A 17,512-nucleotide genomic window follows, 5' to 3' on the forward strand; every position below is an offset into this window, starting at 1 on the left:
CTAAACTAAGCACTTGAAATGGCTATAAAAGGTTTATGAGTATCATTTTTTAGTGAAGAAAGACCTCAGACTTTCCTCAGAACCTCCTCTTCTGCCTGTTACCACTTCTCCCAGTGTTAATTTTGTGTTAGGCTCCCTGAAGGCATGGTCTGTCCCTATCACACAGTTCAGCTCCCAGTGGGCTGCTGTGGATCAGTGCTGGCACACTCCTGAAACACCCCAAAAATCTCATCCCCATAGTGATCACATGAGGATTTCCTACTCATGAACAGACTGTTCATAAATAGAAACTTTATCCAACCATCTGGTAAGAATTTGAGAGTCAAATTCAAATGAATATTGTCTTTTACAGAATTTCAGAGACAGAATTATGCAATTTTAAAGTTTCATTCAAATGAGGTAGTGATTACTCAAATGAGGAAATGGTGTAAATGCACATTGAGGGGAAACTAATACCGAACACCAAGATTGTGTGGTAGAAGCAAAAACTCCAGAACTTTCATCTATCCAAATCAAAATGTTTAGCAATAGCATAATTATCAATGTGTATTTGCTACTACCACATCATTTAATAGGTTGTATTTTGAATTCCAAAACTTGGAGCTAAACTGAAGCTACTTCATCATTAAAACCAAAACTGAATTTGCCCAGGTAGAAGTAAGTTTTAGAATTTAACCCATGAAGGATAACGTGTTTGATTGCATAAGGCGAAAAAATCTGAGTAAATTTAATACATCTTGGAGAAAGATTCTTTCAAAGGCTTCCTAATTGAACTGGCTTCAGCTTACAAGTATTTTTTTAATAGCATGGAAACACTTGAAAGCCAAGAGGAACAAGGTGTCTCTGTACATTTTACTTCATAATTAACAACAATACCTATTGAAAAGACAGGTTTTTTTCTGATTTAGAAGTAGGTCCTTTTTAAATAGTACTCTTACAAAAGCTAAACCAAACCACAACTTGATTTCTTGTTCAACCACTTTCAGAAAGCCTGCAGAGCCAACACGGAGAAGGTTCTAAGTCTGAAGAGAAGGTGGTTTAAATCCTTTTAATGAGGCAGCAGTAATTGCCTTCGGGGCTCCCTGCACATCAGCAATATGCTGCCACGCTCGCTGCTCTGCCGGGAAGCTGTGAAGTGCATCCCTCCCTCTCTCATTATTGCTTCCTCGGGTGGGCACAGCCCCTGTGATCTGCGCTGGAGCCCTGCAGGGCGGGTCCTGCTCCACGCACAGCCCCTGGAGTGCCTGGCTGTGCTGGGGAGGGCTTGGGAGCCTTCCCTGGGCCCTCGGAGCTGTGCAGGACAGTGACTGCTGCTGACACAAAAGCTTAAACCATCACTGCAAATTCAGCAACAGTTCCACACACCCACAGCTAAACTATCACTAACTATTCAGAGAACACAAACATATTCAGAGCCTGTAAGTCCTTGCTAAAATTCCCTGATGTTTTCTCTGCCCTGGCTCCACAAGCACAGAATTAGAAAGACAGGAGGTCAGTTTTGAGCGAGCCAACTCCTGCTGCAGCTTTTTCTCATTCATAACTAGGCCATCTACTTGCTCTGGATGAGAATTCCTGTGCAACTCTAGACACTTGTGTTGAGTCCTAAACAGTAAGAACTGCATCCTAAATCCTGTTTCAAAATGAAGCAGATCAGTTTGACCCCCTGAACTGACAATGCTGTGCACAGTGTCAGCGAGATCTGAACTTCCCTGGAACAGAGAGATCTTTGAAATCACTTTTGGCATTTGTCTCACAAATGAGAATATTTGCATGAACAATTGTTTTGGAGTTGCCTCTGCAATGTATTAACTGGAGAAACTGCTCTTACCATGTCCAACTCTGCAACCCTTCACAGTGACCTTTCCAGCAGAGAAATAATACAGAAAGCAGAAAACCAGACTGACCAAAGTTGCACAGAAGTGTATTCAGAAACTCACAACTTCTGTCACCTCTGACAACCAAGCACTGTGCAAGTTACTGAGCAGACTCAGAACCTGATGTGCTTGTTCAGTCCAGCCCTCTCACGGAGTCTTCTCCTTCCTCAGGCTAGGAATGTGACTTTAAACAAAACTACATAGCTGAGTTGTGCTCCCCCATCACCATTTAAAAATAAACTTATAACTGACTTTTGGCAAACTCATTTTCAAAACTTTTCTGTTGATTGGTATGTGTTAATCTCTCAGATAAGTACTATTCTGAGATTATAACCATTTACATAATTATTCATAATTAGCAGGGCTATCTGTGTACTACTTGTTATCTAGGACTTTCTGTTGATTACATGTATGCTACAAAGCAGATCTCAAAAATAGAAGCTTCCATTTAATCTCTTCTGCATTACACAGAAATATTTGGCACTTGTTCATAATACATTAGCTTCTAAGTAACATAATAATAGAGCTAGCTGTCTGACTCAGGGCTATTTCTGAAGCTGCTAATTTGATTTTTTTCCAATAAACAGAAAACTTTCCCCATTATGTTGCTTTTCTGCTTGCAATGAATTATCCCAGATTGCTACATAACTAGATAACCTGATAAGACAAATTTTGTTTGTTTCATGGAACCTTCATTCAAAGCATCCACTACATACCATGACAAATATAAAGTGATTTTTTAAATAAACATAGTTTATGCTTTTGACTGATTTATGCAGCAGCAATACATCTTAGGTAGCAAAGGAGGAGGTGTTTGTGCTCAGGGGGCTGCACTGACAAATCTACAGACAGGGCACACTGACAGCTGGGCAGCTGAACACTCAGGGACGTGATGTGAGCTCCTTGTAAGGCTGGAGCTGTTCTAGATTAACACTGCCCTCACAGATATATTTACTGAGTCTACAGAAAGGGTTTTACCCCATAGCTAAAGAAAAAAAAAATCCTGTTTTGCAGTTATTAATATTGGTGTCCATAAAAAATGCTGGCATAGAGTATAAATATTGTAATATCAATCACATGGTTCTAGTTTAATTCACAGCTGTAATTCTAGAGCTGCACACTCTCTCTTCCCCTCTGGCTTTGCTCCTGAGCTCAATGGAACAATTTCAAGGAGAGATGAGTGGAAATTTTTTCATTTTGTGCCTAAAAAGCCAGACAAACTGAGCTGAAGGAGAAAAACTGAAAGTTCCCTTGTTCAGTAAGTCTTGTCCATGGAAACTTATTTGATATTTCACAGTTTCAGATATAGGTTTTGGTTTCATGATTAGCTTTTCCAGACTCCTTCAGAACATAAAAATTGAATTGAATATATATTTAATTCATATAACTTGTTTTTACTGTAAGAACTGGACTAGCAATCATATACAATTTAGTGAATGTGTTGGTATACAACAGTGTAGACCTCACATTTCTCTCAGTTAAAAACTCTGAAATTAATACAGATTTTTCCAGTGAGAATGCAACTTTACTCCCATCCCCACCCCTAAACTGCCAAAGATCAAATAACTCCAGAGTGAGTAGCTAATTAAATAACATAGATTGCATAAACAGAATGTTTGATTCCAGTTTCTCACAGATGAAACTCTAGGACTGATAAGTGGAGAGCAGCCAGGTTGCATGCAGGGACTCATATTTTGTCTTTTAGGTAGCCCCAAATTATAAATGTGCAGTTCCTCATAAAAGATTTAACTGTCATGAATAACCTCTAAACATACCTCCTGATTTATATGCAGCTGATATTACAAATGTATTTCAATAATAAAATCCAAAATAATCTCAGAATCTACTTCAATTTGCCCATGCCTCATCTCAGAGGATTTCTTTTGCTACAACTAAAATGACTTTTCAAAATATGTATCTGAACAATTCCTGCTGGAGATTTAGTGTTATTTTTGTCAGCCCCTTAGGGACTTGAAAGAAGTGGGCACTGAAGGATAATTTTCCTGCCATTCACATCCAAACTGACCATGCTTAGTGAATCCAAGAGACATAAATGAAAATATCCTGGTACTGTGATTGATCTAACAATCATCTCCTTGGGTGTCAGAGAATCCACTAAACAAAAACCAGCAGCCCCTCTGATTACCACCTCGCTGAGGACAATCCAGATATTGGGAAAGGAAATTCATTTGTGTGATGAAACAGCAGAATAATGGTGACAATGGTAGTGGCAGCAGAGGAACAATGGAGAGTTGAGAAACAATTTTCCTGCAGTGAATGCTTTCCAGTAAAAACCTTTTCCTGCTAATCTTGCTGGCAGAGTCCAGCTCCTGAGGACAGTGGGTTAAAAACGCATAAATGCATGACAACTCATATTTGTGCAACAGTTATAAAGCCTCCAGTTCTGCTGTCCATACTGCTTCTATGGTGAATAAGGACTTCAGCAACCAGATTTAGAATTCTCAGTGATTTCATCAAAGAACTTAAACTAGTAATATTTAAATAAACACCTTTCTTAGTTTCATCTTTCATATCTGCTTTCATGGAAGGAAAGCAAGTAATGACTGCTACAGACATCTTAATAACAGATTTCATGGGATGTCATGTAAGTCATTCTGATTGCTGTTGTCTGAAATAGCAGTACCACATCTTCATCCCCAAAGTTATTTTCAGCAGGACCAGTCATCTGCAATTACAGCTGACAATGATGTGAGATGTAACTTCAGCTCTTTCCAAGGCACCAGTTCATAGCTGATGAGTACCCTGAGAACCTCCACGTTTGTAACAAGCTGAGAACATTTCTCTTGCTGGGCATGAGGATTCAGTGGGGCAGTTCAGTGTCATGAGGGAAATGATAATAGATTTCCCACTTCCAATTCCCAAAGACTTCATTTACACATTTTTTTTTCCTACATTTCTCCTTTTTGTCCTAGAACCTGCAAGACAAAGTAGTAATATGGATGTTTAGGTCAGTTTATGCATGGGTCCTCATGCTGACACATAAAGTTGCCCAGACAGGCCATGGAGCAGGGAGGACCTAGGTGGTGACACACAACCCCCCATCAGCTGCCCTGGAATCCTCACCAGGCTGCCAGGGAGATCCATACATTCCTGTGAGGACAGAAACATGCACACAGCAATCAGGCATCTGGAGATGGGCAGTGCATGTTATAAAGGAAGGAGAAGAATAATAGATGGAAGTTTCTTGTTAGAGGAAGAAGAATGCGTGCCCCTAGGCTGCAATAAAGAACAAGACATCCCAATTGCCATTGTCCTCAAGTAACCACTTCAGCCATCTCCACAGACATCTTTGTGGCATTAATGTCATGCTATGCAGGCCTCCCTCTCCCAGCAACACAGACAGAACCTCCTAGATGCAGGTTTGGTCACCTTTGATTTCAAATGTAGGTCATGTAAGAAAAATGAAGCTCTCAGAAACCAGCCTATTTGTGTTAAGGCCTCCAAGAAGTGCTTAGTTGGCATAATTCAATTTCTCCAGTGTTGTATCAACAAGAATTCTGCTAATAAAATACAAAGTAGCCTTCATGGTAGGAAAAAAAAAGAGAACTTCTAAAAAAAAATGAATCCTTTATAAGTGCCTACATACAAAGAGATCAAGTAAAAAAAATCTCTTGTAGAATTATTTTTTTTTAAGAGTCAGGGTACCGTTATTTCAGTAATTGTGTAGAAATGTGGAAGAAGTTTTTTGTTGTAGAAATTGTCTTATGAAAAAGGTCCTTTCAGGCTGGGAAGGGAGTGCTGGATTATAAACCCTGTTATGCAAGCCTGCTGCTCCAGAAGCCAAAACCCTGCCCCATCAATTGCATAACCAGCTCCAAGGGAGATCTTTACGGAGGAGCCTCGATGGAAAGTCAGCAAGTTACCAGCCTTCCCCAGGCAATAAACAAGGCATTTACTGTCTCTTGGCATTTACTGGAGCCAATTGTGCACAATTTGATTTTTTTCCCCCTTCTCATTTCACAGCATAAACAAAGAAACAACTTACAAAAAACCTGACACTGGGCAGACTGTCTCCTGTTGACACCATTCTGGGCTGGAATCATATTGCCCCTTTGAAATGCTGAACAAGCCTGTAGGCTGCTGGTACAATTCTGAAAGGAAGTGGGAGAGGCAAAAGCAAAACAAGATGCTCTGCAATGGAATGCACTAAAGAAAACCAAATATTTCAACGAATATTTAAATTCCTCAAATGTGGGACAAAACCTACTGGTCTCACTCTTAGCAACTGAAGCCACTAGAAAAAAAACTTAGGGCTGATCTATACAGACATGAAAAAGTGTTGTGGTCCCCTAGAGACCAAGAGGCACCTCACACATTTGTTTACCATGTTTCTGCTGTACTCTCTCTAGATTGTAGCTCAGTCCCCATACAGGGCATGCCAAACTTTTGCCAGGTTACACAGAATAATAGAGCTGAAAAATGGCACACCTTCCATTTCCCATGTAAACCTGCTTTGTCTTGAGCATTAATGTTTTTCTTCCTCATTTGTCAGTGCTGCACTCCCAGAGCCTTCTGCACATGTGTTGTTCTCAGCCTTACTGGTCTGTGCACTGATTCAACATGCAGGATGCTGCACTGTTGCTTTTCCTAACAGTAAAAGGCAAAAGGAGAAGGAAAGATCCCAAGTCTAAGTCTTGAGAGCCCATTGGGCAAGTCTGCTCAGGGGATTACATTTTCCATAGCCAAAACCATGCAAAGCACACATATGAACGTTGTAGTTTCTGAGCACTTCCCCCTCTTCCTTATTTCTTTTTGTTTGTCCTTTCAGTACCATTCAGCTTGGAAAGGATTGGAGGTTTCACTCAGACCTCAGGCTGAGGCTATTCTTAAGAAATACAGTTTTGTCAATAATTTTCCTTCAAATCATTCAGCAGAGCTGAAACAGCTCAAAAAAGACCTGAGCTACAATTCCTTTATAAAAAGCCTAAAGCAAAATATCACACCCATATCTGAAGAAAGCAGCTGCAGTAATCCAAAAGAAAAATTTGCACAATTATGTGTCACATTTGACATGACACAATCAGCCACCATCCAAAAGACCCTACCCAGAGACTCATTCTAAGTCTCTGTAAGCAACTGTAAAAAGCAAAGCAATGTTGTTGAAGTTTGTAATATAGAACTCAGCAATCAAAGACCCATGCACAAACAGGAAAAACTAAAAAAAAAGTCCTTTATGGTTTTGGTTTCTAGGATTCCTTAGATGTATAACATTAAAACTGATGAAGTTCACAATCAGCACAAATCCCCTTTTCTCCCTTCTGTCAGATTACACAACAAAAGTGATTGAGCAACCCATCATAGACATCTTTAAGATTCCTTCAATTATCCTGGTCATAGCTCAGTGTGGTTTTTACTATAAACAACTAGATAACCAAATGCAAAGATAAAAATGATGAGATTAATGATGAATTAGAAGAAGCAATATTACATGTTATACACAAGGCACAAGCCAACTGTAGGAACTGTCATTTCTGACTATCTATAATGCAAACCAGTTCTGGGTAAGTAACTTTTTCCCCTTCACAATTAGTTTTTCTATTAAATTAATAATCACTAGTCAGAGCACTGTGATCTTACATTGGGCACACAGAGAATTCCCTTTACTTTCCAATTTTATTAAGTTGACTACTGTCATTTCTTCCCAGTTGCTTAAAATCCAGCTGCTTTGTTTTGAGATGCTAAAATTCCCCCTGAAAACCCTTTTGACCATACATGTTTCCACAGTGTTCTAAAAGTCTCTTTAAACACTGACAAAATTAGGTAATGCACAGTGGAGCTTAGCAAAGTAAGGCCTTTTCAGCCATCACCTTGGCCCTCACATTGTTTTGTAATTAGTGCCTGTTTGAACCTGTGCCAAACAACACGCCCTTTGCAAAGCACCCGTTAAAACAGTAAATTACTCAGGTTGTGCAATCCCTTTTAACTCTGTCAAGCCAAATAAATATTGCCTGGACATTATGGAGACACTTCGGGAAGCCAAACTGAAATGTGCTCATAATATATAACCTGAGCTGTTTTCAATTAATAATAAAAACTTCTGGCAGAAGGGTAGTGCTCCAAAAGCACTTGTTTTCCTTTGACATCAATGGGAAGGAGCCAGTTAGGCACTTCTGAAAATTCCATTAGGTATATATCTGAATATTCAGTTACCAGAAATATATTTATAGCCAGAATTTTCAATGAGCTAGAGTGGTCTGGATAAATTGCATATTTACAATCCATTGTGGTAGCTAATGCTGTGGATTGTACTTTTAAGAAAAGACACAGATCTCCTGAAGCAAAGGATACCCAGATGTATTCTCTGCATGACTTTAAAGAAGTCAATGGAGATTGTCCTGCTGTAACATATAAATTACTCATGTTTTTGATAAAAAGGATTGTATTCCCAGGAAACAAAAATACATTAGGGCAGGTGTATACAGATACAGCCAGGCTACATTAGACATAAGGAACCTGTGGGTCTTATTTTTAATCAGCAATATGACTTTCAACCTAATTATCTCCACAAGCTCCACTGCATAGCCTGAGTTGATTTTCCATCCAGACACTTTCAGTGAAACAAAAGAAGTTACAGCTGCATCTACTTACAGACAGGATTTTCTTAATGGTTACAGTCCAGGTCAACTCCCCAAGGTTTAGTTATTTATTATTAAATAGAGATTAATAAATTATTGCAGATACAGGGTTTTTTAAGCTTAACTATGTTTTTAATGAACTCTGGCAGTGATTAAGGAGCAATTTGAATTAGGTAGATTAATCATAGTTATAAACTCCTAGGAGCAGATAGCAGGTAGATTTGTGAGAGAATACTGTGTGCTTGTCGCCAACTACAACTTATTTTGGGGCAAGTACTGCCAGTCTTCACACCCTGACAGTGTCAGATTTCCATTCAGTTAGAAAGATTAGGCCGGGACAAATAAGTTTGTGTAATTCATAGGGGACAATACCAGTGGTTAAGGCAACTGTATTTCACCTGTGTGTGGAAGAGCTTTTCATTTATTATATATACAAATGCATATGACATATCTAGATGTGAGATATATGTATATAACATATTCTGTTTGGAATAGGAGCAATACTATTAAATACTAATAAAAGGACTAAAAGCAGGCTGGCAATAAATTTTAAACATAACTCCTAACACCTGCAGGTTGCCAGGTGATCCATGCTAGACCCTGCTGTTTATACTCATGTAGGCAATCTAAAGAATTGTACAAAATCTTTACTGCCAATAACTTCATAGGATAGCAAGTTCCAATAATGCTGTTAAATATGTGGTTTGGTGGTTATATTGAATATTCCTAACACTGACTGCATTGCAAGATATGTAGGAAGGAAGAAGGAAGGACACAAACATGTATGGTTAAGACAGAAGCCATCCTGAAAAGCAGCAAGTGACAGGAAGACCTGAGGGTCATTGCAACAGCACAGCTCAGCTCTTTGTGCAGCCTTGTAATACAAAGGGTCTGCAATACCCACACGAATAATTGGATTATTTCATCAGGTCTTTACAATGGATTTTTGCATATTTCTACACAAGAATATCAACTGGAAACAACACTCGACATCTGCAAATGTTTGGAAAGACAGCTTCTCTTCAACTATAAAAATATTTTGGAAAGCTTATGGTACAAAAGTGACACAGCAGGAAGAAGGTTAACAAACCTCAGTTTTGTCAAAGAAAATTTTGATAGGTGACAATTTCTAAGCATAGGTATTTACAGATTAGAAAAAGTGCTTTTCAGTTCTTCTGAAAATCAGAAATGGATGCAAGAAAAAGCCAGTATTTCCACTGGTTTTAATAAACATTTTTGTCATGGGATTTTTTTTTATGGGTGGCAGAAGGATCCTCACCTAGCCACTTACTCATCATTAAATGGGTCATCATGGCATCCTCTCTCCTAATTCTTTATCTGCAGCATTTCATTCCCAGGATGTAAAAAGCTGAGCCCTAGGACAACCATCCAGATTAGCAGTGAACTACAATTCCCTGTCGTCCACATGTCAGGCTATACAATCTACTGCTTGGCTATAAACTCTCTTGAAGTGCAATATAATTCTATTTATTAACAACACAGCAGCATGAGGCTAATCATGACCATGGTAGAATGCTCGTGGCTTCTGCAGGAGCAGGCACAGGGATTCCTTGAATAATAAACATTAAGTATTTAAAAATGTACTTCTGATTTACAATTAAGTATATGTAATGAAGAAACCAGAGTTAAAAATAAGTCAGAAATTTGCTTGGGATTGAATATTAACAATTACTCTTCAAAGCTGCAAAATTCAAGCCCATTCATGCTTTCAGTGGGATTATTTATATTTCTTAACATGGTCTACATAGAAAAGCTGGTGTGATCAAGATTATTCTGTTAAATTTAATGTTTTGCATAATGAATGCATGGCATATCATTTCCTATAAATCTCAAATGTGGAGAACTGTAGATAAAATAGGTTAAGATATGTTGACATCACCTGCACAATGAGGATATTTACAAGATATATTCACCTTAAATTCTCTTTGTTTTGGCCAACAGTAGCACATTCAAGCACAATTTTTAAATAAAGCAACTCATTATATTATTAAACTGCCAGACCAGACTTCCAGCAGATGGAGTTAATTAACAAATGTAGTGCACTTCAACAGGCAAAGAACATCTAAAAAAAGTCAGAGTTAAAAGCAAAATGGTAACACACAGAGCATTGATCAATTCCATACCATTTGCTAATTGTGTAAGTGTTAAGAGATCTTGTCTCCCCCAGATTTACCGTGATGACTGAACAAGCGTATAATCTGTGAAATTTGTACCCGCTCTGCTGAGAAACCCCAATGGCTTTCTGCTGGAAACCTTTCCATGGGCTATTTCCTGTTGACTTGTTCTGCTTAGGTATCCAGCTAGTTTTCCTTGGCAGGGTTTTCTGTTGCCAAAAGACTGGAATGTTGAGGCTCTTACACTGACATGCAGGTTTTCTATGTGTGTGATCTCCCCGTTTACACGTCCTGGCTGTTCTGAAAATGCCAGATGAAATTGAAATGCTGCAGAGGGAGATTATTTCCTTCCCACAAAATATATGAGAGATATTTTGTGTCTGCAGCTCTGTGTACCAACTAATGTACACACGGCAAAACAACATGCAAAGATGATCCTACCAAAACTCGCTGTGATTTAATTGTTCCTGCACGGGAACACGTCACACTTCTCAACCCAAGTTTTGCTGCACTAACTTTAACTTCCTTTCCACAAGAGCCTGGACTAGGTAATGTCCTGAGGTCCTTTCTGACTCAAATTGATCTGAGATTATATTGCCTTAGTAAGCAAATTTGGGCCCTACTTTGCACTAGTTGTTAACCAAATGTAACAGCAGGGACGATAAAAAAAATTTAAGATCTTTTATTTAAACATGCTTAGAATTCACAAAAGCATTCACTGCAGAGCATGTAAGGAACATGAGTACTGAAAAAGCCAAAGAAAATTAAAAAGTCCCCGCTAATATTAATATTCATGGAAACAAGAATTTTCATATCCAAATTCTCATATCTACACGTGAGGACTTAATTTCCTTCTACACCTCTTATCAAAAGAGTGTTCTGGAAAATTATCTTGGGGTCTGCCACACAAGCTTGGAGCCTTATTTTTGCTTCAATAACAGTGGATTTTCACAGTTATTGGGTTTATGGGGAGTCTTGAATCCTAATTTGCATATATACAGCTATAAAATCTACCAATAGAGGAGGATCTCTAAGGCCATGCTGCATTTTGTTTACATAGATACATCACTATTCAAGGACTTTGCAAAAGCATTTGAAGAGATGTAAGTTACTGTAGATGGGAACAAAAAATATCCAAGTAATTTGTGTTTATGCTTAGAACTTTACAAGCACTGAAAAACCATGGATCTTTAGATTGCTGCCTCAATTCTACAAATGAAATTCTATTCTATTTTCTTTTTCAAAACCTTATGTTTGCCATTGAGTAGGCAAACAATGGGCCAAACAGAACTAATGTACACAGCAAACATCATCAGCCTCTTCAATAATACATTTAGTGGGAGAAGTTCAGCCATTGAGACAATCTTCTCCAAACTTTAAAAATCCAAACAAGCATGTAATCCTGTTAAGGTCAGCTGAAAAACATCTGTGGAACTGGAAAGATGGTCTATGATATTCAAGTATAATTTTAGAGTATTTAATAGACATTGTTAATGAAATTCATGAGGCTATAAGCTTCCTAAATAGCAATTTCACTGTTACATGGATTATTTCCAAAGACAGTCTCTGTGCCAAGATTTTTTTTTAATTCCTGAGCTATTTTTTGAGGGAAAAGTTCCAGTAAATAGATTACAATGGGAACTGTGCATCCTGGCTCAGATAATGAAATCTGATCCTGCCTCCCCAGGTAATGTGCAGTTTGCCCCAGTGAACACTTCAGTCACCCCATGGACAAACCAGCTGGGAAGGTTCTGGGGCACTACAATGGATGAGTTCTTGCACACCATATGCTCCCTGTGAGACCATATGCCCTCTATGGCAGTCCCAGATTAACCCAGTTTGTGTGAACTCAAACCCCACACATGGCACTTTTGTAGGCAGCAGCAATAACTAAGAGTCTCTTCTCTCTCAAAGAAACCCCTCACTATGATAACAAAAATCACCCCCCAAAAAACCCTACTTTCTCCAAAATACACCTTCCACCAAAACATAAGATGCGCCCACCCAAAAAGCAAGCTCAAACAAAACTTTTTTTTTTTTTTTAAGTATAGCATACTTTCATTGCAAAGAGAAAGTAAGAGATTTGCATTTTTTTTGGTCCGGATGAAGCAAAGTCAAGAGTGGATTTGCTAGAAGGATTTGCTTTATTAAACTAGTTAACACACAAACCCCCACTTTAGGGCATTTACAAATTAAACCCAAACTGTAGATCAGTTATGATACCTCTAGAATTCAGAGAAACATGCCTGCCTGCAAGTCTTTTCATTTTCAGATCCACAAGCAGTTTTGTTCCATGAATGAAATAAGTGGTATGTTCAATATTCCATTTGTGAGTGCATTGGCTCTTGCAACTTAATTAAATGCCTCACTAACTTCACACATCCAAGCATTTCTGCATGGCTGCCTCATATTAAACAATTCACAAGAAACAGAAAATATCACCAAACACTTGTGTAATCAGATATGGCATTGTACTATAAATTATTCTCACGTTATAGAATCTGTGCTAATAAATACAGAGGCAGCTGGTAGAGAGGCCTTTATGGTTAAATGGACCATCATCTCTTTATCACCGGTTAAGCAGAGGGGAATTCCTAAGGAGACAAACACTTGTAAGGAGCTTTCCTCCCCCTGCCAGGCCGGGCAGATTAGCAGCACTGTCAGGCTGCTCCCCTGCTGGCCATTGAGGAGACAGGGGCTCCATGGTTTTTGCATGCATGGAGCCATTTATTGATCCACACAGCTCAGTTTTTGTACCTTTTCAGGTGTAGTTAAAAATGGCGCAGCCATAACATTTATGTAACTAAGTTACATTGCTTAATCCAAGCCTCCCACAGAGCTGTGCAGGCGTGCAGGGTCCTGCATGGTTCCTGCATGGTTCCTGCATGGTTCCTGCATGGCTCCTGCATGGTTCCTGCATGCTAAGCACATCATACCAAGTGAACTTCTTCATTCCTCCTTCAGAGCTCTGCTTTCCTTTGCCAAGGCTTATGGCTGCTGTGGCTAACACATCCACTCCTATCACAGAGGTAAGCTGTGCTCTCATTCCTCCTCTCAAGCTGTATTTCCACATTCCCTCACTTTTATGCAAGCTTTCTGTTGCTTGCTGGTTTTGTGTTTTAAACCCACAACAGTTTATTCTAATGGGAGGGGTTCCCATCCATGGCAGGGGGCTGGAAGTGGATGATCTTTGTGGCCCTTCCAACCCTAACCATTCTATGATATATTTAACAAAAACCCAAACAAAACAAACCCAGAAACCCAAAAAAATCCACCAAAACACCTGCTTGTGCACCAATGCTTCAAGTAAGCAATGCAAACATTTATGCTAATTGTTGTATTGAACAGCAGGTGCACGAGTTATGGTGGAGGATGAACTATGAGCCTGGAAACCACCAGCAAAAAAAAAAACCAAACAAAACTCATGAGGGAGAGGGAGATGGATCTTCTTGACAAGTTCAGGCCAAGAGGATTCTGACTTCACATTAATGTGAGATCAAAGCATCAACAAATTTAATGTGCCAAAGACATTCAGAATGGCTCTGGAATACTTCAGATGAAAATGCACTTTCTGCTTTGGAAAGGTAACATCCTGTGCCAGGTTTTGGACAAAAGCAGACACTTTGATGCACATTGAAGTTCCTATGAAAGCATTTCAAGGTTGGTCTCTGCACCAAGACCCTGAACTCACTCCTTTAATGCCAGCAAGTGACAACTACTGGTCCTGATGCTCAGTACCTCAGGACTCACAATTTTCTTAGGTTATTTAAGCACCAAACACAGGGTGGAACCTCTAAATAACCTCTGCCTGCATCAACAGTTGTAATGAAACCAGTGCAGCCTTCCCACATACTCCAAAATTCCAACTGCTCATTCCCTTGCAGCTCCTTCATGTTTATACCTCTACTTTGAGCTTCTTTCCTGAGACCCTTTCCAGCTTCATGGAAGCAATGATCAGAACTGGAGCTGCCCCCAGCTTAGCAAGCCCACAGTTTCACTGGTGTTTTCTTCCTTCTCAGAGTTTCATGGATCTTGCAGCAAACTGTAGCCACTTTTGGGGCAGTTTACATGGAAATGCTGCACAGCCACGTGGCTGCAGTTGTGCATTTCCTGTGGCATATGACACACTGCTCCAGATGGTGCTAATGGGATGGGATCTAAAATACATTTACCTCCCACTGCAAATCTACATCTGATTTCCTTTCTGGGATATCACATTTTAGTGATATTCTATGAAGACAAAATATGAGGTTATCAAAAATGTAAGTGCTTATGTGCTGAAGTAACACTTCACCTGAAGCACTGTGGTCCTTCAGAAGTATTTATGTACCTATGTATTTCTGAAAATGCCACAGAGTTCCCTTCTGTATCCTTAGGCCCCTAAGTGCCATGAGCTCTGAGTACCTTCTTGAACTAAACCTGCCCTGTTAAGACAAGAAAAACCCCCAAAACATGACTCTTTTTCACTGTGGATTTGCAGAACATGTGCATAGAAAAACCTTAATTCAGATGGCTCTGTCAGGTGTTTCCATAATATCAGTTACATATCATTCCAGTAGCTATTCTAGTCAGCTGGGAGCTAAATTACCTTGTCTGCAGAGCCTTGCTTTGGGAGTCCAGGGGCAGTGGGCCATCACAGATCTCTTCAACATGGTGTTTGCTGAGAGCTTCAGGGAGCAACCTGGTCAAAAAGGAACACAAAGAAGGCTGCAGCCACCACAGTGTGTGCCCTATACACACACATATATATACACACATATACCTTATTTCTACCAAGATACACGTAACAGAAAATGTGCACCTGTTTCCAAGACTGTTCAGTAGCCTAGAGTGTGAAATCACTTAGTAGAACACAGAACACTCAGAAAGGCTCTTAAATCAGATCAAAGTTAGTGTAAAATTTTATGCCTGTTGAACTTGTGCTTTACAGTAGGATATGACTCAATACCCAGCCCTTTCACAGCTGCAGTCTGTGCAGCGAGACAGTAACACTGCCTGTGGTACTTTAGTAAGTTGTTACAGAGTCTTTTCTGAATATAAACACAGTTTTCAAACAGACTGTCAGATTTTTACTCGTGGTATAGAACTTGCTCCCTACACCCACCCCATGTGTTTCAGAGGCACTGAATGTTTCTGATCATAGTCCCCACCCTTCTGCACATTGATACCTGATCAGCCCTCCTGCATTCACTGACCATGCGATAGCCTGAAACAAGACTCTAATGCACAGATTTTGTGCTTGTTTCACCCAGCAAGAAACTGGAAACCAATGTTCATAACTTCAATTTTTCATACTTAGAAAAAGCCCCACTTTCATAGCAGGGTGTAGGACTATTGACTTTGTTGTGTCACAGGAGCACACAGCCTCTGTTTGGTACCAAACAAGGCTCCTCCTTGCCCACTGGCCTGCCTGCTTTGATTGAGCTGAGTTCCTCTTGCCTGTGTTTCTGTATGTTTACAGCTTTAGGAGATATCATGCTAATCAATGTACACCTACCCCTTGTTTTATGGGAGAAAGAGAATATCTGCATGCAGCACTAGTATTTAATCCAAAACCACCACAGCTGAACAGCAGTCTGAAGAAGAAGGTGTCACATACACCTTAGCTGGGGGGAAAAAGAAGCAGACTATTTCTGTCTCTGCCCCTGCAGCACTGACTAAACACTGATCAGATAGTTCAATTTAAGGCAGAGTCCCATTAAATTCTTTTCACAATGCATCATTCACCATTGGTGCATTATGAGACAAATAAAAGACAAGCAAGAGCCCATCAGTGAGGAAAGAAAGAAAGAAAGGGTTATAATAGTTCTACAGAAACATTACAAACTTACTTAAGCTGCTTTATTATTTGTATATAATTAAATATTATATTAAAAGAAATCATAGCCTCCCTTCCCAAATAGCTCCTCAAGCAGCAATTACATTCACCTCCTACCAGAAACATTTGAATAATGTCCCTGAAAGGCTCTGAGACTAAATCCACCAGATGGGATAGATGAGATATCCTGGGCTTTTGCATGAATTATTTCAATCCATCATCATTTGGAAGACTCATAGCTGCTGTAATATTGGAAAGCTTAATTTGATTTCCATTTACAAAGTAGGGCTTTGATGGATGCTGTAAAACAAAGGATAACAATCTAGCTACTATATCTTTATCTTCTCTGCATTTTTGTTGACAGCAGAGAACAGAGGGCTCAGACTCATGACCGACCAGAGTTTAAACCACTGTGCCAGCTGTGACAGCAGAGAAACCAGCACCCAGCACACAGCAAGGGCAGCTGCAGTCAACCTCCTGCAATCACCCCAACAGCATTTTAGGCCACTATAGCATCTACTGCTTATGAATCACACACCCAAATAATTTTTATTCAAAATCAATGCATTGAAGGGTTTTATACAAAAAAAAAAAATAATCATGTGCACACACTGAGTTGCTAGAGACTCTGAAAATTAATTTCATGATCACCCTGATCACCACGATTCTTGTCTTACACTGTTTCATTTCTAGTGCTATCTTATACTCAAAAGTCTGTTTCTAGCTCAAGTCAGGAAGGGAAACAAGTTTGGACACTGGGAGGCTGTGTGTTCATGGTATATGTTTCACAGTAAGTTATATTCAGCCCAGGAAACTTCTCTTCAGATTAGGTGTGAGCAGCTGATAGGCACACAGGCCAAGAGAATAAAAATTTTGTTAAAAGTTAAAATATGGCAAGTTCTGTTTTCCTAATGTAGAGAATCCTTGGATAGCTACAACTATGACAGAAAACATTAATTTATTCCCAATGAATGCCAAATATTACTATTTTAATGCCCCTTCACTTCAGAATGTCAAGAATGCCCTTATCCATATTCTTGGTGTTCTGCCAGTAGATCTGGCAAAAGACTCTGATGTGCCTCTTTCAAT

Source organism: Melospiza georgiana, chromosome 14 (assembly GCF_028018845.1).
Source record: "Melospiza georgiana isolate bMelGeo1 chromosome 14, bMelGeo1.pri, whole genome shotgun sequence".
In the NCBI taxonomy this organism is placed as follows: domain Eukaryota; kingdom Metazoa; phylum Chordata; class Aves; order Passeriformes; family Passerellidae; genus Melospiza; species Melospiza georgiana.